The 20,534-nt window shown below is 42.7% G+C and overlaps 1 protein-coding gene across 5 annotated transcripts in view; it reads right to left on the bottom strand.

Moving 5' to 3' along the window:
• Positions 1–20,534, bottom strand: part of LOC134344194 (ankyrin-2-like) — a 978,678-nt gene that overhangs the window by 259,980 nt on the left and 698,164 nt on the right. The window lies entirely within an intron of this gene.

Here is a 20,534-nt window from a genome sequence, read left to right on the forward strand (position 1 = left end):
ATCTCCAATGTTAGCACTGCCCTGTAATCCATCTCCAATATCAGCACTGCTCTGTGAATCATCTCCAATATGAGCACTGCCCTGTGAATCATCTCCAATATCAGCAATGTATTGTGAACCATCTCTAATATCAACACTGCTCTGAGAACCATCTCCAATATGAACACTGCACTGTGAATCATCTCCAATATCAGCCCTGTATTGTGCACTATCTCCAATATCAGCACTGTAATGTGCACCTTAACCAATATCAACACTGCACTGTGAATCATCTCCAATATCAGCCCTGTATTGTGAACCATCTCCAATATCAGCACTGCTCTGTGAACCACCTCCAATATTGGCACTGCTCTGTGAATCATCTCGAAAGTGAGCACTGCCCTGTGAATCGACTCCAATATCAGCACTGTATTGTGAACCATCTCCAATATCAACACTGCTCTGTGAGGCATCTCCAATACCAGCACTGTTCTTTGAACCATCTCCAATGTGAGCACTGCTCTGTGAACCATCTCCAGTATCAACACTGCTGTGTGAATCATCTCCAATATCAGCACTATATTGTGAATCTTCTCCAATATCAGCACTGCTCTGTGAACCATCTGCAATATCAGCACCTCTCCGTGAACTATCTCCAGTACTAACACTGCTGTGTGAATCATCTCCATTATCAGCACTATATTGTGAAGCATCTCCAATATCAGCACTGCTCTGTGAACCATCACCAATATCAGCCCTGCATTGAGAATCATCTCCAATATCAGCACTGTATTGTGAACCATCTCCAATATCGACACGGCTCTGTGAACCATTTCAGGTATCAACACTGCTCTGTGAACCATCTCCAATATCAGCACTGCTCTGTGAACCATCTCCAATATGAGCACTGCTCTGTGAACCATCTCCAATATGAGCACTGCTCTGTGAACCGTCTCCAATATCAGCACTGCTCTGTGAATCGTCTCCAATGTCAGCACTGCCCTGTGAACCATCTCCAATGTGAGCACTGCCCTGTAATTCAACTCCAATATCAGCACTGCTCCGTGAATCATCTCCAATATGAGCACTGCCCTGTGAAGCATCTCCAATATCAACACTGCTCTGTGTATCATGTCCAGTATCAGCCCTGCTTTGAGAATCATCTCCAAAATCAGCACTGTATTGTGAACCATCTCCAATATCAACACGGCTCTGTGAACCATTTCAGGTATTAACACTGCTCTGTGAACCATCTCCAATATCAACACTGCTCTGTGAACCATCTCCAATATGAGCACTGCTCTGTGAACAATCTCCAACATCAACACTGCTCTTTGAATCATCTCCAATATCAGCCCCGTATTGTGAACTATCTCCAATATCACCACTGTAATGTGAACCTTATCCAATATCAACACTGCTCCCTGAACCACCTCTTATATCTCACTGCCCTGTGAACCACCTCCAATGTGAGCACTGCTCTGTGAACCATCTCCAATATCGGCACTGTTCTGTGAGTCATCTCCAATATCATCACTGCTCTGTGAACCATCTGCAAAATCAGCACTGCTCGGTGAAGTACTTCCAATGTGTGCACTGGTCTTTGAACCAACTCCAATTGAGCACTGCTCTGTGAACCATCTCTAATATCAACACTGCTCTGTGAATCATCTCCAATATCAGCTCTGTATTGGAACCATCTCCAATATCAGCACTGTATTGTGAACCATCTCCAATATCAACACTGCTCTGTGAACTATCTCGAATATCAACACTGCTCGGTGAACCATCTCTTATATCAGCACTGCCCTGTGAACGATCTCCAAAGTGAGCACTGCCCTGTGAATCATCTCCAATATCTGCACTGCTCTGTGAACCATCTCCAATATGAGCACTGCTTTGTGAACTATGTCCAATATCAACTCTGCTCTGTGAAGAACCTCCAATATCAGCCCTGTATTGTGAGCTATCTCCAATATCAGCACTGTAATGTGAACGTTAACCAATATCAACACTGCTCTGTGAACCTTCTCCAAAGTGAGCGCGGCTCTGTGAACCATCTCCAATATAAACACTGTACTGTGAAGAACCTCCAATATCAGCCCTGTATTGTGAACCATCTCCAATATCAGCACTGTATTGTGAAACATCTCCAATATCAACACCGCTGTGAGAACCATCTCCAATGTCAGCACTGCTCTGTGAAACATCTCCAATATCATCACTGCTCTGTGAACCATCTGCAAAATCAGCACTGCTCGGTGAAGTACCTCCAATGTGTGCACTGGTCTTTGAACCAACTCCAATTGAGCACTGCTCTGTGAACCATCTCTAATATCAACACTGCTCTGTGAATCATCTCCAATATCAGCCCTGTATTGGAACCATCTCCAATATCAGCACTGTATTGTGAACCATCTCCAATATCAACACTGCTCTGTGAACTATCTCGAATATCAAAACACTGCTCGGTGAACCATCTCCAATATGTGCACTGCTCTGTGAACCTTCTCCCATATCAGCACCACTCTGTGAACCATCTCCAATATCAGCACTGCTCTGTGAACCATCTCCAGTATCAACACTGCTCTGTGAATCATCTCCAATATCAACCCTGTACTGTGAACTATCTCCAATATCAGCACTGTTCTGTGAAACATTTCCAATTGAGCTCTACCGTGTGAATCATCTCGAATATTATCACTGCTTTGTGAATGATCTCCAATATCAGCACTGCTCTGTGAACCATCTCCAATGTCAGCACTGTATTGTGAACCATCTCCAGTTTCAACACTGCTCTGTGAACCATGTCCAATATCAACACTGCTCTGTGCATCATCTCCAATATCAGCACTGTATTGTGACCTATCTCCAATATCAACACTGCTCTGTGAACCATCTCCAAAGTGAGCACTACTCTATGATCCATCTCCAACATCACACTGCTCTGTGAACCATTTCCAAAATCAACAGTGCTCTGTGAATCTTCTCCAATATCAGCACTGTATTGTGAACCATCTCCAATATCAACACTACTCTGTGAACCATTTCTAATATCTGCAATGCTCTGTGAACCATCACCAGTATCAACACTGCTCTGTGAATCATCTCCAATATCAACCCTGTACTGTGAACTATCTCCAGTATCAGCACTGTTCTGTGAAACATTTCCAATTGAGCACTACTGTGTGAATCATCTCGAATATTATCACTGCTTTGTGAATGATCTCCAATATCAGCACTGCTCTGTGAACCATCTCCAAAACCAGCACTGTACTGAGAACCATCGCCAATATCAACACTGCCCTGTGAACCATGTCCAATGTTAGCACTGCCCTGTAATCCATCTCCAATATCAGCACTGCTCTGTGAACCATCTCCAATATTAGCACTGCATGTGAAGCATCTCCAATGTGAGCATTGCCCTGTGAATCGTCTCCAATATCAGCACTGCTTTGTGAACCATCTCTAGTATCAACACTGTACCGTGAAACATCTCCAATATCAATACTGTATAGTGAACCATCTCCAATATCAGCACTGTATTGTGAACCATCTCCAGTATCAAAACTGTACCATGAACCATCTCCAATATCAACACTGTATTGTGAACCACCTCCAATGTGAGCACTGCTCTGTCAACCACCTCCAACGTGAGCACTGCTCTGTGAATCATCTCCAATGTGAGCACTGCTCTGTGTACCATCTTAAATACCAGCACTGCATTGTGTACGATCTCCAATGTCAGCACTGCTCTGTGAATCATCTCGAATGTGAGCACTGCTCTGTGAATCAGCTCCAATATTAGTACTGCTCTGTGAATCATCTCTAATAACAGCACTGTTCTGTTAACCATCTCCAATATCAGCACTGCTCGGTGAACCATCTCCAATATCAGCACTGCTTTGTGAACCATCTCCAGTATCAACAGTGAACTATGAGCCATCTCCAATATCAACACTGTATTGTGAACCATATCCAATATCAGCAGTGCTCTGTGAACCATATCCAATATCAGCAGTACTCTATGAACCATGTCCAATATCAGCACTGTATTGTGAACCATCTCCAATACCAACACTGCTCTGTAAACCATCTCCAATAAGAACACTGCTCTGTGAACCATCTCCAATGTCAGCACTGTATTGAGAACCATCTCTAGTTTCAACACTGCTCTGTGAACCATGTCCAATATCAGCACTGTATTGTGAACCAACTCCAATATCAACATTGCTCTGTGAACAATCTCCAGTATCAACACTGCTGTGTGAACCATCTCTTATATCAGCACTGCCCTATGAACCATCTCCAATGTGAGCACTGCTCTGTGAAGAACCTCCAATGTGAGCACCGGTCTGTGAACCAACTCCAATTGAGCACTGCTCTGTGAACCATATCTAATATCAACACTGCTCTGTGAATCATCTCCAATATCAGCCCTGTATTCTGAAGCACCTCCAATATCAGCAGTGCATTGTGAAACATCTCCAATATCAACACTGCTGTGTGTACCATCTCCAATATCAGCACTGCTCTATAAATCATCTTCAATGTGAGGACCGCTCTGTGAACCATCTGATATATCAGAACAGCTGTGAACCTTCTCCAATATCAGAACTGTTCTGTGAACCATCTCCAATATCAACACTGTACCGTGAACCATCTCCAAAATCAGCACTGTATTGTGAACCACCTCCAATGTGAGCACTGCTCTGTGAACCAGCTCCAATATCAACACTACTCTGTGAACCATCTCCAATATAAACACAGCTCTGCGAATCATCTCCAATATCAGTCCTGTATTGAGAACAATCTGCAATATCAGAACTGTAATATGAATCTTATACAATATCAACACTGCTCTGTGAACCATCTCCAATACCAGCACTGTTCTGTGACCCATCTCCAATGTGAGCACTGCTCTGTGAACCATCTCCAATTTCAGCACTGGTCTGTGAGCCATCTCCAATATCAGCACTGCTTTGTGAGCCAACTCCAATATCAACACTGTACCATGAACGATCTCCAATATGAACGCAGTATTATGAACCACCTCCAATATCAATGTGAACCATCTCCAATGGGAGCACTGCCCTGTGAATCGTCACCAATATTAGCACTGCTCTGTGAATCATTTCCAATATCAGCACTGTTTTGTGTATCATCTCCAATATCATCACTGCTCTGTGAACCATCTGCAATATCAGCACTGCTCTGTGAACCATCTCCAATATTAGCACTGCTCTGTGAACCATCTCAAATATCAGCACCGCTCTGTGAGCCATCTCCAAAGTAAGCACTGCTCTCTGAACCACCTGCAATAGCAACGCTGCTCTGTGAACCATCTCCAATATCAGCACTGTATTGTGAACCTTATCCAATATCAACACAGCTGTGTGAACTATCTCTTATATCAGCACTGCCCTATGAACCATCTCCAATGTGAGCACTGCTCTGTGAAGAACCTCCAATGTGAGCACCGGTCTGTGAACCAACTCCAATTGAGCAGTGCTCTGTGAACCATATCTAATATCAACACTGCTCTGTGAATCATCTCCAATATCAGTCCTGTATTCTGAACCATCTCCAATATCAGCAGTGCATTGTGAAACATCTCCAATATAAACACTGCTGTGTGTACCATCTCCAATATCAGCACTGCTGTGTGAACCATCTCCAATGTGAGCACTGTTTTGTGACCCATGTCCAATATCAACACTGTACCATGAACCATCAACAATATCAACACTGTATTATGAACTACCTCCAATATCAGCACTGCTCTGTGAAACACCTCCAATATCAGCACTGCTCTGTGAATCATCTCAATAGTGAGCACTGCCCTGTGAATCGACTCCAATATGAACACTGCTCTGTAAAACCATCTCCAATATCTGCACTGCTCTGTGAACCTTCTCCAATATCAGCACTGCTCTGTGAACCTTCTCCAATATCAGCACTGCTCTGTGAAGCATCTCCAATATGAACACTGCTCTGCGAATCATCTTCAATATAGCCCTGCATTGTGAACTATCTTCAATATTAGCACTTTAATGTGAACCTTATCCAATATCAACTCTGCTCTGTGAACCATCTCCAATACCAGCACTGTTCTGTGACCCATCTCCAATGTGAGCACTGCTCTGTGAACCATCTCCAATTTCAGCACTGGTCTGTGAACCATCTCCAATATCAGCACTGCTTTGTGAACCAACTCCAATATCAATACTGTACCATGAACGATCTCCAATATCAACACAGTATTATGAACAACCTCCAATATAAGCACTGCTCTGTGAACGATCTCCAATGTGAGCACTGCCCTGTGAATCATAACCAATATTAGCACTGCTCTGTGAATCATTTCCAATATCAGCACTGCTTTGTGTATCATCTCCAATATCATCACTGCTCTGTAAACCATCTGTAATATCAGCACTGCTCTGTGAACCATGTCCAATATTAGCACTGCTTTGTGAACCATCTCAAATATCAGCACCGCTCTGTGAAACATCTCCAAAGTAAGCACTGCTCTCTGAACCATCTGCAATATCAACGCTGCTCTGTGAACCATCTCCAATATCAGCACTGTATTGTGAACCAACTCCAATATCAACATTGCTCTGTGAACAATCTCCAGTATCAACACTGCTGTGTGAACTATCTCTTATATCAGCACTGCCCTATGAACCATCTCCAATGTGAGCACTGCTCTGTGAAGATCCTCCAATGTGAGCACCGGTCTGTGAACCAACTCCAATTGAGCACTGCTCTGTGAACCATATCTAATATCAACACTGCTCTGTGAATCATCTCCAATATCAGCACTGCTCTGTAAATCATCTCCAACGTGAGGACCGCCCTGTGAACCATCTGATATATCAGAACAGCTGTGAACCTTCTCCAATATCAGAACTGTTCTGTGAACCATCTCCAATATCAACACTGTACCGTGAACCATCTCCAAAATCAGCACTGTATTGTGAAACACCTCCAAAGTGAGCACTGCTCTGTGAACCATCTCCAATATCAACACTACACTGTGAACCATCTCCAATATAAACACAGCTCTGCGAATCATCTCCAATATCAGCCCTGTATTGAGAACAATCTGCAATATCAGAACTGTAATATGAACCTTATCCAATATCAACACTGCTCTATGAACCATCTCTAATATCAACACTGCTCTGTGAAGAACGTCCAATATCAGCCCTGTATTGTGAACCATCTCGAATACCAACACTGCTCTGTAAGCCATCTCCAATATGAACACTGCTCTGTGAATCATCTCCAATATCAGCATTGCTCTGTGAACCATCTCTAATGTGAGGACTACTTTGTGAATCATCTCCAATAACAGCACTGATTTGTGACCCATGTCCAATATCAACACTGTACCATGAACCATCTCCAATATCAACACTGTATTATGAACTAGCTCCAATATCAGCACTACTCTGTGAAACACCTCCAATATCAGCACTGCTCTGTGAATCATCTCAAATGTGAGCACTGCCCTGTGAATCGACTCCAATATGAACACTGCTCTGTGAACCTTCTCCAATATCAGCACTGCTCCATGAACCATCTCTTATATCAGCACTGCTCTGTGAAGCATCTCCAATATCAGCCCTGTATTGTGGACTATCTTCAATAATAGCACTTTAATGCGAACCTTATCCAATATCAACACTGCTCTGTGAACCATCTCCAATTTCAGCACTGGTCTGTGAACCATCTCCAATATCAGCACTGCTTTGTGAACCAACTCCAATATCAACACTGTACCATGAACGATCTCCAATATCAACACAGTATTATGAACCACCTCCAATATCAGCACTGCTCTGTGAACCATCTCCAACGTGAGCACTGCCCTGTGAATCGTCACCAATATTAGCACTGCTCTGTGAATCATTTCCAATATCAGCACTGTTCTGTGTATCATCTCCAATATCATCACCACTCTGTGAACCATCTGCAATATCAGCACTGCTCTGTGAACCATCTCCAATATCAGCACTGTATTGTGAACCATCTCCAATATCAACATTGCTCTGTGAACCATCTCCAGTATCAACACTGCTGTGTGAACCATCTCTTACATCAGCACTGCCCTATGAACCATCTCCAATGTGAGCACTGCTCTGTGAAGAACCTCCAATGTGAGCACCGGTCTGTGAACCAACTCCAATTGAGCACTGCTCTGTGAACCATCTCTAATATCAACACTGCTCTGTGAATCATCTCCAATATCAGCCCTGTATTCTGAACCTACTCCAATATCAGCAGTGTATTGTGAAACATCTCCACTATCAACACTGCTGTGTGTACCATCTCCAATATCAGCACTGCTCTGTGAAACATCTTCAATATCAACACTGCTCTGTGAACCATCTCCAATGTGACCACTGCTCTGTGAACCATATCCAATACCAGCACTGCTCTGTGAACCATCTCCAATGTGAGGACCGCCCTGTAAACCATCTGATATATCAGCACAGCTCTGTGAACCTTCTCCAATATCAGAATTGTTCTGTGAACCATCTCCAATATCAACAATGTACCGTGAACCATCTCCAAAATGAGCACTGTATTGTGAACCACCTCCAATGTGAGCACTGCTCTGTGATCCATCTCAAATGTGACCACTGCTCTGTGAACCATATCCAATACCAGCACTGCTCTGTGAACCATCTCCAATGAGAGTACTGCACTGTGAACGATCTCCAATTTCAGCACTGGTCTGTGAACCATCTCCAATATCAGCACTGCTTTGTGAACCTTCTCCAATATCAACACCGTACCATGAACGATCTCCAATATCAGCACTACTCTGTGAATCACCTCCAATATCGGCACTGTATTATGAACCATCTCCAATATCAACACTGCTCTGTGAAGGACCTCCAATGTGAGCACTAGTCTGTGAACCAACTTCAATTCAGCACTTCTCTGTGAACCATCTCCAATATCAGCACTGTTCTGTGAACCATATCCAATATCTGCACTGCTCTGTGAACCTTCTCCAATATCTGCACTGCTCTGTGAACATTCTCCAATATCAGCACTGCTCTGTGAACATTCTTCAATATCAGCACTGTCCTGTGAACCATATCCAATATCTGCACTGCTCTGTGAACCTTCTCCAATATCAGAATTGCTCTGTGAACCATCACCAACACAACACTGCTCTGTAAACCATCTCCAATATCAACACTGCTGTGAGAACCATCTTCAATGTCAGAACTGCTCTGTGAAACATCTTCAGTATCAACACTGCTGTGTGAACCATCTCCAAAGTGAGCACTACTCAGTGAAGCAGCTCCAATATCAACACTGCTCTGTGAACCATCTCCAATATCAACACTACTCTGTGAATCTTCTCCAATATTAGCACTGTTAAGGGGAGGGGGGTGGGTAGACTTTATCTTTTCATGTATTCTTTTTGAAAATTCAATAAAAATTATATTTTTAAAAAACACTGCTGTGTGAACCATCTCTTATATCAGCACTGCCCTATGAACCATCTCCAATGGGAGCACTGCTCTGTGAAGAACCTCCAATGTGAGCACCAGTCTGTGAACCAACTCCAATTGAGCACTGCTCTGTGAATCATCTCCAATATCAGCCCTGTATTGTGAACTATCTTCAATATCAACACTGTAATGTGAACCTTATCGAACATCAACACCGCTCTGTGAGCCATCTCCAATGTGAGCACTGCTCTGTGAACCATCTCCAATATAAACACTGCTCTGTGGACCATCTCCAATGTGAGCACCGGCCACTGAATTGTCTCCAATATGAGAAGTGCTCTGTGAACCATCTGCAATATCAGCATTGTATTGTGAATCATCTCCAATGTGAGAACTGTTCTGTAAAACATCTCCAATATCAACACTACTCTGTGAACCATCTCCAATGTGAGGACTACTTTGTGAATCATCTCCAATATCAGCACTGCTTTGTGACTCATGTCCAATATCAACACTGTACCATGAACCATCTCCAATATCAACACTGTATTATGAACCACCTCCAATATCAGCATTGCTCTGTGAAACACCACCAATATCAGCACTGCTCTGTGATCATCTCAAAAGTGAGCACTGCCCTGTGAATCGACTCCAATATCAACACTGCTCTGTGAACCATCTCCAATATCTGCACTGTTCTGTGAACCATCTCCAATATCTGCACTGCTTTGTGAACCATCTCTTATATCAGCACTGCTCTGTGAATCATCTCCAATATCAGCCCGGTATTGTGAACTATCTTCAATATTAGCACTTTAATGTGAACCTTATCCAATATCAACGCTGCTCTTTGAACCATCTACAATACCAGCACTGTTCTGTGAATCATCTCCAATGTGAGCACTGCTCTTTGAACCATCTCCAATTTCAGCACTGGTCTGTGAACCATCTCCAATATCAGCACTGCTTTGTGAATCAACTCCAATATCAACACTGTACCATGAACGATCTCCAATATCAACACAGTATTATGAACCACCTCCAATATCAGCACTGCTCTGTGAACCATCTCCAATGTGAGCACTGCCCTGTGAATCGTCACCATTAGCACTGCTCTGTGAATCATTTCCAATATCAGCACTGTTCTGTGTATCATCTCCAATATCATCACTGCACTGTGAACCATCTGTAATATCAGCACTACTCTGTGAACCATCTCCAATATTAGCTCTGCTCTGTGAACCATCTCAATTATCAGCACTGCTCTGTGAACCATTTTCAAAGTAAGCACTGCTCTCTGAATCATCTGCAATATCAACCCTGCTCTGTGAACCATCTCCAATATCAGCACTGTATTGTGAACCATCTCCAATATCAACATATGCTCTGTGAACCATCTCCAGTATCAACACTGCTGTGTGAACCATCTCTTATGTCAGCACAGCCCTATGAACCATCTCCAATGTGATCACTGCTCTGTGAAGAACCTCCAATGTGAGCACCGGTCTATGAACCAACTCCAATTGAGCACTACACTGTGAACCATCTCTAATATTAACACTGCTCTGTGAATCATCTCCAATATCAGCCCTGTATTCTGAACCATCTCCAATATCAGCAGTATATTGTGAATCATCTCCAATATCAACACTGCTCTGTGAACCATCTCCAATGTGACCACTGCTCTGTGAACCATATCCAATACCTGCACTGCTCTGTGAACCATCTCCAATGTGAGGACCGCCATGTGAACCATCTGATATATCAGCACAGTTCTGTGAACCTTCTCCAATATCAGAACTGTTCTGTGAACCATCTCCAAAATCAGCATTGTACCGTGAACCATCTCCAAAATCAGCACTGTATTGTGAGTCATCTCCAATGTCAGCACTGCTCTGTGAACCATCTCCAATGTGACCACTACTCTGTGAACCATATCCAATACCAGCACTGCTCTGGAACCATCTCCAATGAGAGCACTGTACTGTGAACCATCTCCAATTTCAGCACAGGTCTCTGAACCATCTCCAATATCAGCACTGCTTTGTGAACCTTCTCCAATATCAACACTGTACCACGAACGATCTCCAATATCAACACAATTTTATGAACCATCTCCAATATCAGCACTGCTCTTTGAACAATCTCCAATATCGGCACTGTATTGTGAACCATCTCCAATATCAACACTGCTCTGTGAAGAACCTCCAATGTGAGCACTAGTCTGCGAACCAACTCCAATTCAGCACTGCTCTGTGAACCATCTCCAATATGAACACTGCTCTGTGAACATTCTCCAATATCAGCACTGTTCTGTGAACCATCTGCAATATCTGCACTGCTTTGTGAACCATCTTTTATATCAGCACTGCTCTGTGAATCATCTCCAATATCAGCCCTGTATTGTGAACTATCTTCAATATTAGCACTTTAATGTGAACCTTATCCAATATCAACACTGCTCTGTGAACCATCTCCAATACCAGCACTGTTCTGTGACCCATCTCCAATGTGAGCACTGCTCTGTGAACCATCTCCAATTTCAGCACTGGTCTGTGAACCATCTCCAATATCAGCACTGCTTTGTGAATCAACTCCAATATGAACACTGCACCATGAACGATCTCCAATATCAACACAGTATTATGAACAACCTCCAATATCAGCACTGCTCTGTGAACCATCTCCAATGTGAGCACTGCCCTGTGAATCGTCTCCAATATTAGCACTGCTCTGTGAATCATTTCCAATATCAGCACTGTTCTGTGTATCATCTCCAATATCATTACTACACTGTGAACCATCTGCAATATCAGCACTGCTCTGTGAACCATCTCCAATATTAGCACTGCTCTGTGAACCATCTCAAATATCAGCACTGCTCTGTGAACCATCTCCAATATGAACACTGCTCTGTGAACATTCTCCAATATCAGCACTGTTCTGTGAACCATATCCAATATCTGCTCCGCTCTGTAAACCTTCTCCAATATCAGCACTGCTCTGTGAACCATTACCAATACCAACACTGCTCTGTAAACCATCTCCAATATGAACACTGCTCTGTGAATCATCTCGAATATCAGCCCTGTAGTGTGAACTATCTTCAATATGAACACTGTAATGTGAACCTTATCGAATATCAACACTGCTCTGTGAGCCATCTCCAATGTGATCACTGCTCTGTGAACCATCTCCAATATAAACACTGCTCTGTGGACCATCTCCAATGTGAGCACCGGAGAGTGAATCGTCTCCAATATGAGCACTGCTCTGTGAACCATCTCCAATATAAACACAGCTCTGCGAATCATCTCCAATATCAGCCCTGTAGTGTGAACAATCTGCAATATCAGAACTGTAATGTGAACCTTATCCAATATCAACACTGCTCTATGAACCATCTCTAATATCAACACTGCTCTGTGAAGAACCTCCAATATCAGCCTTGTATTGTGAACCATCTCAAATACCAACACTGCTCTGTAAACCATCTGCAATATGAACACTGCTCTGTGAATCATCTCCAATATCAGCACTGCTCTGTGAACCATCTCCAACGTGAGGACTGCTTTGTGAATCATCTCCAGTATCAGCAGAGCTTTGTGACCCATGTCCAATGTGAGGACCGCCATGTGAACCATCTGATATATCAGCACAGCTCTGTGAACCTTCTCCAATATCAGAACTGTTCTGTGAACCATCTCCAATATAAACACTGTACCGTGAACCATCTCCAAAATCAGCACTGTATTGTGAACCACCTCCAATGTGAGCACTGCTCTGTGAATTATCTCCAATTTGACCACTGCTCTGTGAACCATATCCAATACTAGCACTGCTATGTGAACCATCTCCAATGAGAGCACTGCACTGTGAACCATCTCCAATTTCAGCACGGGTCTCTGAACCATCTCCAATATCAGCACTGCTTTGTAAACCATCTCCAATATCAACACTGTACCATGAACCATCTCCAATATCAACACAGTATTATGAACCATCTCTAATAACAGCACTGCTCTGTGAATCACCTCCAATATAGGCATTGTATTGTGAACCATCTCCAATATCAACATTGCTCTGTGAAGAAGCTCCAATGTGAGCACTAGTCTGTGAACCAACTCCAGTTCAGTACTGCTCTGTGAACCATCTCCAATACCAACACTGCTCTGTAAACCATCTCAATTATGAACACTGCTCTGTGAGAATTCTCCAATATCAGCATTGTACTGTGAACCATATCCAATATCTGCACTGCTCTGTGAACCTTCTCCAATATCAGCACTGCTCTGTGAACCATCTCCAATACCAACACTGCTCTGTAAACCATCTCCAATATGAACACTGCTCTGTGAATCATCTCCGATATCAGCCCTGTATTGTGAACTATCTTCAATATCAACACTGTAATGTGAACCTTATCGAATATCAACACTGCTCTGTGAGCCGTCTCCAATGTGTGCACTGCTCTGTGAACCATCTCCAATATAAACACTGCTCTGTGGACAATCTCCAATGTGAGCACCGGCCAGTGAATCATCTCCATATATGAGCACTGCTCTGTGAACCATCTCCAATATCAGCATTGTATTGTGAATCACCTCCAATGTGAGAACTGTTCTGCGAATCATCTCCAATATCAGCCCTGTATTGTGAACAATCTGCAATAGCAGAACTGTAATGTGAACCTTATCCAATATCAACACTGCTCTATGAACCATCTCTAACATCAACACTGTTCTGTGAAGAACCTCCAATATCACCCCTGTATTGTCAACCATCTCGAATACCAACACTGCTCTGTAAGCCATCTCCAATATGAATACTGCTCTGTGACTCATCTCCAATATCAGCACTGCTCTGTGAAGCATCTCCAATATGAACACTGCTCTGTGAATCATCTCCAATATCAGCCCTGTATTGTGAACTATCTTCAATATTAGCACTTTAATGTGAAACTTATCCAATATCAACACTGTTCCGTGAACCATTTCCAATACCACCACTGTTCTGTGACCCATCTCCAATGTGAGCACTGTTCTGTGACCCACCTCCAATGTGAGCACTGTTCTGTTAATCATCTCCAATATCATCACTGCTCTGTGAACCATGTCCAATATCAACACTGCTCTATGAATGTTCTCCAATATCAGCACTGTATTGTGAATCATCTCCAATATCAACACTGCTCTGTGAACCATCTCCAAAGTGAGCACTACTCTGTGAACCATCTCCAATATCAACAGTGCTCTGTGAATGTTCTCCAATATCAGCACTGTATTGTGAATCATCTCCAATATCAACACTGCTCTGTGAACCATCTCCAATATCCACACTGCTCAGTGAATCATCTCCAATATCAGCACTGTATTGTGAACCATCTCCAATATCAGCAGTGCTCTGTGAACCATCTCCAACGTGAGGATCGCCCTGTGAACCATCTGCAATATCAGCACTGCTCTGTGAACCTTCTCCAATATCAGAACTGTTCTGTGAACCATCTCCAATATCAACACTGTACCGTGAACCATCTCCAAAATCAACACTGTATTGTGAACCATCTCTAATATCAGCGCTGTATTGTGAACCACCTCCAATGTGACACTGCTCTGTGAACCATCTCCAATATCAACACTGTACAGTGAACCATCTCCCTTTTTTATCCTTACCTATTGTAACAAAGGGCCTTTGACATCTTAACTGTTTCTCATCTCACAGATGCAGCCTGTTCTGCTGAGTATTGCCTACATTTTCTATTTTTATTTTAGATTTCCAGCACCTGCACTGTTTTGATTTAAGCACATGTGCTGGTATGGGGCTGAAACATATGAATTTCAGGAAATCAGCAACTCCAAGGCACAGTTCACAGAACACAAAAAAATTGTGTGCTAGAATGCTGTCTATTTATGAATACATGTACTTAAACTACCCAACATTTGCCAAAGACTATAAAACCCCACAAGATATAAGAGCCAAATTAGGTCATATGGCCCACTGAGTTTACCCCACCATTTCATCATGACTGATTCATTTTCCATCTCAGCCCCAATCACCTGCCTTCTCTCTGTATCTCTTCATGCCCTGACTAAAGAAAGTCCTCATCCTCTACATTCAGTTCAAAAGGTCGAGCTGAAGTCTACTCCTCTTTATTTTCTACAATCAAACATCTAATAATCTGCACTTTATAGGAATGAAACTCAATAGACGATTGAACAATTTGCTGAGATCTTTGAATGGGTGACCAATACGTCACATAAAAAATTATGGAGTAACTCAGCAAGTCAGGCAACATCTATAGAGGGGATTAAACAATCAACGATTCAGGCCAAAACCTTTTACCAGGACTGAAAATGAAGGGGGAAAGGGGAAGCAGTCAGAACAAGGTGGGGGGGGGAGGTGGGTGGAGAAGGGGAAAGAGGAAGTTCACAGGTAATAGGTGAGACCAGGTGAGGGGGTTGGTGAGCAGATGGGAAGGGGTGTTGAAGTAAGAATCTGGCAGTGATAGGTAGAAGAGGTAAAGAGTTGAAGAAGAAGGAATCTGACAGGAGAGGACAGTGGACTATGGGAGAAAGGGCAGGAGGAGGGTGACCAGAGGGAGGTGATGAGTAGACTGGTGGAGAGGCAGGTAGTGTTGAAGAAACAGGTAGGGTGCAGAAAGACAGATTAGGAGAATGGGCAAGAAAGTGGCAAATGAAATGCAGTGTTGGAAAATGCATGGTCATGCACTTGGAAATATAAGTGCAAACTATTTTCTAAATGGTGAGAAAATCCAAAAATCCGAGATGCAAAGGGACTTGGAAGTCCTTGGGCAGAACACCCTAAATGTTAACTGAGGCTTTATAAGGTACGGGTGAGGCCTCACCTTGAATATTGTGAACAGTTTTGGGCTCCTCATCTAAGAAAAGATGTGCTGGCATTGGAGAGGGTCCAGAGGCAGTTCACAAGGATGATTCCAGGAATGAAAGGGTTATCATACGAGGAACATTTGATGGCTCTGGGTCTGTACTCACTGGAATTCAGAAGGATGAGTGGGGATATCATCTAAACCTTTTGAATGTTGAAAGGCCTAGACAGAGTAGATGTGGAAAGGATATTTCCCATGGTGGGAGAGCTTAGGAAAAGAGGGCACAGCCTCAGAATAGACGGGTACCTTTTCAAAACAGAGATATAGAGAAACTTCTGTAGCCAAAGGATGTGAATTTGTGGAATTTGTTGCCACATGCAGCTGTGAAGGCCAGGTCGTTGGGTGTATTTAAGGCAGAGATTGATAGGTTCTTGATTGGACATGGCATCAAAGGTTACGGGGAGAAGGCTGGGAACTGGGGTTGAAGAGGAGGTAGAAACAAAGGATCAACCATGATTGAATGGTGAAGCAGACTCAATGGGCCAGATGGCCTAATTCTGCTCCTATGTCTTATGGTCTATTACCTTTACAGTTAATTCCTGCAATGCTCTCTTTTCTGGCCTTCCATCCTCCTGCGCTAAATAATTCTGCTGAGTCCTGTTCATTCACTCATGGGTGCCTGTGTTTGTGTGTGGACCAGTAATATTTTAAATTTTAAAGATATATTTTTCGATCACTTCCAGGCCTCATCCCTTCCTATCTCTGTAATTTAATCCAGCATCATGATATGAAATTGCTGTCACCTTCAGACCTCTTTAAATCAATCAACTTTGGGAGGGGTGGAATTCACTCCTTGAAATTTGACTCCCTTAAAATGATTTGTAAAACTTCTTTTTGTCCAAGTTTCAGGTTATCTGTCTGAAGATCTAAAACGGCTCAGTGTCTTTAATTTGTTTGGTAACTCTCCCTTGAACCATACTGGGATACTTTAAAAAAACTTGAAAGGATTACAATAAGCAAAGTAGTTTCATCTACTGATCAAAAGTATGAATGTTGATGTGTTCCCTTCCCAGTCTCTACTCTCATTACTTTGTCTGATAAAATCAATTACAACACCACAACTACTATGTCATATTGGCCCTCAAAGTATACAGTAGGAAGCAAATACCACACCTTTCTTAACGTGCTATTTGAGTTCCCTGCTGTACTTGGCCAAATCAACTGTGATGACAAGTCAAAGTTCATTTATTATCAAAGTATGTATATATCATACAACCCTGTGATTTGTCTCCTCACAAGGAGCCACAAAATAAGAAACCCAAAAGAACCCACTTTAAAAAAAATTGACAGCATATAGGAGGGAGATTGAAAAACTGGCTAAGAGGTGCCACTATAACAACAACTTCACATTCCATGTCAGTAAGACCAAGGAGCTGAATATTGACTTCAAGATGAGGAAACCAGAGTCCACAAGCCAGTCCTCATCAGGGGAATCGGAGGTGAGGAGACCCAGCAGCTTTATCATTTCACCGAGGATCTGTCCTGGGTCCAGCACATAAGTGCCATTATGAAGAAAGCATGACAGCACCTCTACCTTCTTAGAAGTTTGCAAAGATTTAGCATGTCATCAAAACTTTGAAAAACTTCTATAGATGTGCAATGGAAAGTAGTATATTGACTGATTGCATCAAGGACTGGGATGGAAACAGCAATATTCTTGAATGGAAAAGCTAACAAAAGGTAGAGAATATTGTCAAGTCCACCTTGGGTAAAACCCTCCCCATGTCTGATCACCTATATTTTGGATAATGTTGTGGGGGATGACCTCCCAGGGCAATGTCATGGAGACTGGGTTACTGGCACTGAGCATGGGTCCATGGTGCAGAAGGGAAAGAGAGAGAAGAGGAAAGCAAAGTGATAGGAGACTCAATAATCAGGAGATTCTGTGGACATGAATGCTATGTTGCCGCCCAGGTGCCAGGGTCAGGGACGTCTCAGATTGTGTCCACAACATTTTGAACGAGGCAGGGAGAGCAGCCAGATGTCTTGGTACATATTAGTACCAATGACATAGGAAGGAAAAGCAAAGAGGTCCTGAAAAGAGAAGTTAGGGAACTTAATAAGCTGAGAAGCAGGACCTTCCGAGTAGTAATTTCTGGATTGCTACCTGTGCCACATGCCAGAGAGGGTAGAAACAGGATGATTTGCAAATTAATGCATGGCTGAGAAGCCGGTGCAGGGGGCAGGGCTTCAGGTTCTTAGATCATCGGGATCTCTTCTGGGGGAGGTATGACCCATTCAAAAGTGCCGGGTTGCACCTGAACCTGAGGAGGACTAATATTCTCGTGGGCAAGTTTGTTAGAGCTGTGGGGAGGGTTTAAACTAATTTGGCAGGGGGATGGGAACTGGACTGAAGAGACTCAGAATGGTAAAAAAGCAAAGATAGTATGCAGTCACACCGTCAGGAAGGGCGGCCAGACGATGGAACAAAATTGCAGTCAGCAGGATGAGTATCAGTACATCAGGGATGCAGAATCAAAATGGGTAGCAAACACAGTACTCAGAGTGTTATATCTCAGTGCACAGAGTATAAGAAATAAGGTGGATGATCTTGTTACACTTTTACAAATTGTCGGGTATGATGTTATGGCCATCACTGAATCGTGACTGAAGGATGGTTGTAGCTGGGAGCTGAATGTCCAAGGTCACACCTTATATCAGAGGGATAGGAAGGTAGGCAGAGGGGGTGGTGTGGCTCTACTGGTAAATAATGACATCAAATCGGTAGAAAGATGTGACATAGGATCAGAAGATGTTGAATCCTTGTGGGTTGAGTTTAGAAAATGCAAGGATAAAAGGACCCTGATGGCAGTTACAGTATATACAGGCCTCCCAATAGTAGCTGGGATGTGGACCACAGATTACAACAGGAAATAGAAAAGGCATGTCAAAAGGACAATGTTATGATAGTCATGGGAGATTTCAACATGCAGGCCGATTGGGAAAATCAAGTTGCAAATGGATCTCAAGAGAGTGAGTTTGTTGAATGCCTACAAGATGGCTTTTTAGAGCAGTTTGTCGATGAGCCTACTAGGGGATCAGCTATATTGGATTAGGTGTTATGTGATGAACCAGAGGTGATTAGGGAGCTTAAGGTAGAAGAATCCTTAGGAGTCAGAGATCACAATATGATTGAGTTCAACTTGAAATTTGATAGAGACAAAGTAAAGTCTGACGTAGCAGCATTTCAGTGGAGTAAGGGAAATTACAGTGGTATGAGAGAGGATTTGGCCAAAGCAAATTTGAAGGTGTGCTGGCAGGGATGACAGCAGAGCAACAATGGCTTGAGTTCCTGGGAAAGTATGAAGCTTTCTAAAGCACTGGTGTGGCCTCACTTAGAGTATTATGAACACTTCTGGGCTCCTCATCTAAGAAAAGATGTGCTGGCATTGGAGAGTGATCAGAGGAAGTTCACAAGGATGATTCTGGGAATCATACGAAGAACATTTGATATCTCTAGGTCTTTCCTTACTGGAATTTAGAAGGATAAAGAGGGATCTCATTAAAAGCTTTCAAATACTGAAAGGCCTAGACAGAGTAGATGTAGAAAGAACGTTTCCCATGGTGAGGGATTCTAGGACAACGAGGCACAGCCTCTGGATAGCCCTCAACTTTCTTGCTGCTGCCATCAGGAAGAAGGTATAGGAGAGTCAGGACCCACACCATGTGTTTCAGGAACTGTTATTACCCCCAACCATTCATCTCTTGAACTAAAGGGGATAACTTTACTCAAATGCATTGCTAAAATGTTCTCACAATGTATAGACTCACTTTCAAGGACTCTGCATCTTACATTCTCGATATTTATTGCTTATTTATTTATTTATTTATTTATTTATTTATTTTTCATGTTGTATTTGCACAATTTGTTGTCTTCTGCACTTCGGTTTTTGGTTCATCCTTTGGATTTGGTCTTCCATTGATTCTATTGTATTTCTTGCATTTAATGTGAATGCCTGTAAGAAAATGAATCTCAGGGTTCCATGTGGTGGACATATACTGTATGTACTTTGATAATAAATTTACTTTGAAATTTTGAATTTTTAACCTTTAAATTTTGATCAGGTATTAGAGAAGGAAACAAAGAAAATTGACTTCTCTGTGAATTGACAATTCAAGACGTTTAAATACCTATGAAGGAATTTGGCATGTGGAAGGCATCATAA

Source organism: Mobula hypostoma, chromosome 3 (assembly GCF_963921235.1).
Source record: "Mobula hypostoma chromosome 3, sMobHyp1.1, whole genome shotgun sequence".
Taxonomy (NCBI): Eukaryota; Metazoa; Chordata; class Chondrichthyes; order Myliobatiformes; family Myliobatidae; genus Mobula; species Mobula hypostoma.